At 56.8% G+C, this 3,118-nt stretch overlaps 1 pseudogene; it reads right to left on the reverse strand.

Moving 5' to 3' along the window:
- On the reverse strand, positions 1–2,314 carry LOC115314553 (annotated as a pseudogene).
- Positions 2,315–3,118: the final 804 nt, after the last annotated feature.

The following is a 3,118-nucleotide window of genomic DNA, read 5'->3' on the forward strand; positions in this document are numbered from 1 at the left end:
TTATATGTCCTGCACATGTCCGAAAAAACTGCTGCCGAAAAAGTTAACGAAAACATTGTCTTTTAGGCGTTCTGGCAGCGGCCAGGCTCGATGCGGGCGACTGTCTTGTCGCGGGGTCGATGTATCTGGACCCAGGGGCTCTGGTGGCTCCGAGCTGGGTGTCGAACACACTGGTACCGGGAACGGAACTGACACCCGTGCACCTTCGAAGGAGGTGCTAGAGGCTGCAGGCAGGGCTGCAGCAGGAGGAACTGCAGGCAGGGCTGCAGCAGGAGGAACTGCAGGCGGGGCTGCAGCAGGAATGGCTGCAGCGGGAAGGACTGCAAGCGGAGCTGCAGCAGGAACCGGGGGCTCCGGGGTCAAGGTACCTCCCCGGGGCCGGAACTGCGGCGCTCGGGGCGCCGAAGGGTGACGCTTCCGGTGGTCGGACGCGAACACGGTGGGAGGGTTGCTAGCCCCCCTACGGTCGAGTCGTTGACACCGGGGTCGACTCTCGCAGACACGGTCTATATGTCCTTGCTTCTGGCAGGAGAAGCAGTGACGGTGGGCGGCCGGACAAAACTTCCTCGGATGGCAGGGGCCACCACAGAAATGGCACCGCTCCGGAAAATCATCGGGCGGCTCGACGGTGCAGATTGTTGCTGGGAGCTCGTAGTCCGGGAAGGTGACGCCTTGCACAGGAGTCCTTGTCGACTGCGCTTGTCGACGGTAGTAGTCGTTGCGGACGGAGGCTCGCCGTCCCGCAGAAAAGGCCACCTGCTGGTAACGGACGTTTCTTGGACGACTCCGGCACACGTTGGCGAAGTGTCCCACACGACCACACGAAAAGCATGCGGCTCGGGATGCCGGACAATCTTGCTGCGCGTGGCTCTTGCGGCCACAAAAGAAACAAAAATCGCACGACGGGCGCGCGCGAGCTCGGTGAGGGAGCGAACGACGGCGGATGAATGGGGGAAGAGATCTCCACTCGCGACCCGACGGGGAAGGAGGAGAAGGAGGCGGAGAAGGACGCTCACGTCTTGGGGGAGACGGGGGAGGAGGATGCTGAGTCCTCCGTGAAGATGATCCCTCGCCATTTTGGGCATGCTGGTCGCTCAACGGTTGAATATCGCGGCCATCTTTAACACGCTGTACCATGTGCGACGCGTTTGGATCTTGGTCTGACAAACGCCGAAAAAGATCGCAATCTCGAGATGCCCGTCCGAAATGCTGCGCTAGTTAGACAGCAGGATCGAGGCTAGGTGCGTTAGCTCCGTCGGACTCTCGGATTAAGGGGTGTCCAAACAGGGCACTACAAAACCCGCGACTCCGACAAATCGTGAAAATTGAAGCGGACGCTTCTATTTTTACGGTCTGTCGGAGTCGTGAAAATGTTTGCAGGAGTTGTGAAAATTTTTACGATCACGACTGCTCTCCTCTTCACATTGACGTCACACGCCACCTGCGTCTGGCTCACCTCGCCAACGCCCTCGCGTACCGCCGTCGCCTCGGCTCGAAGGCCAAGGAGGTCCGGCTTTGGGTGGATTTGGGACATTCCTGCGTCAAAGGGTGCGTTTCGCCCGCCTCGGATCTGCTTTCTTTGTCGAGATTCACTTTCGTCGTGATGGCGTCCGATGCGGTTCCGTATTGCGAGCGGAGGCCTTGAGCGATTGACCGACAGCCAACAGAGCGTGTGAGTGGCTCTCCGGACCCACGTGATGAGCAGAGCAAGGCCGCCGTGGAGGAAGCGAGGGGGAGATTTGACGGAGGGAAGTTTCCCTCCGGGAAGAATTGACGGAGGGAAATTTCCCTGCGACGGCCGGAAGCGGATCGCGGCAGAGCGCGCCACGATTTGCCGGAGTCGCGGGTTTTGTAGTGTCCTGTTTGGACACCCCTTTAGACGATCCTGCACTTCCGTGCTGTGGATACCCGAAATAAACATCTCCACGACGCGGCTCTCTAAAGCCTCGCCGTAATCGCAAAAGGATGCTAGGCGTCTGAGCGCCCCAAGATACTCGAGAACGGTCTCGCCTGGACCTTGTACTCGGTTGACGAACTTCCCACGCTCATCAATGATGTTTGGAGCGGAAACGAAATGGGTGTCCAGAGCGGGCAACAAAACTTGGAACTCGTCCCGAGTCGCGCTAGCGGACGGACCTGCCAAGTTGAACGCATCTACGACGCGATTGCCTTCATCGCCGAGAAATTAAAATAAAATTGCCCTCTTTCGTTTCGGCGGAAAATCCTCGGCGTCGATCGCCTCGAGGTAGTTGAGGAAGCCGCGCTTCCATGTTTGCCACGGCGTCGTCGGTTCACCGGGCGTGTTGAGAAAATTGGCGGGAACTTTGCACAACGCCATTCCGAACGTCAAATATGCCGCGAAGAGGAGAAAAAAATTAAACATCCAGTCCGTCGCACGGGGAGTACGACCAACCAACCGCTCGGACCCTCTCAGAAACGACGCTCAAAAGAGCAGAGCCTTGACGAAAAGCGGCGAAAGGAAGCCTTAGAAGGCGCGAAGGTTCGAAATGGGGAAAAAAAATTATCTCATCCTTGTCACCAAAAACGTAGTAATTCCTCGATAAATCCTCGTCGCCAAAAATGTAGTATTAAAAGAAAATGCGGACACCCGAGATTATAACGAAGAGCAGTGCCTGCGTGGGCCTGCGGAAAAGAACGAGGGGTCTCACATGCTGAAGAGGTGACCGGCGAGCCGGGCGCGGGGGGCCCCGGAAGGAGAGAGACACGTCGGATGCGGTCGGTGGTTGAAGCATGTTTATTAACGGCAAACAAACCGGGGGGGGGGGCGGGGGGGGGGAACGGGGGGAGGGGGAGAGGGCGCCACGGGGACGCGACCCTGACAGCACGGCGCAATGGTGGAACAGTAGTGCCATCTAAATACTGGGTAAAGAACTTGTGAAAAATGAAAATACTACAAAGTACAAGGAAAATTCTAAAGACCAGGCAAAAGGGCAGTTTGATACTTTAGACCCATGTTACGGATAAAAAAACAGGAAGCGGGATGGCCAAAAAAAACGCGTTTTTCATTTAAGGCTTGTCAAATTATTAGGCGCTGGAGAAATGCAGCCTTCTGCGTTAAGTCCTTATTTCAAACACTTTTTGTTCGCCTTCGGCCCAT

This window comes from Ixodes scapularis, unplaced genomic scaffold (genome assembly GCF_016920785.2).
Source record: "Ixodes scapularis isolate PalLabHiFi unplaced genomic scaffold, ASM1692078v2 PGA_scaffold4__175_contigs__length_147842914, whole genome shotgun sequence".
Classification (NCBI taxonomy): Eukaryota; Metazoa; Arthropoda; class Arachnida; order Ixodida; family Ixodidae; genus Ixodes; species Ixodes scapularis.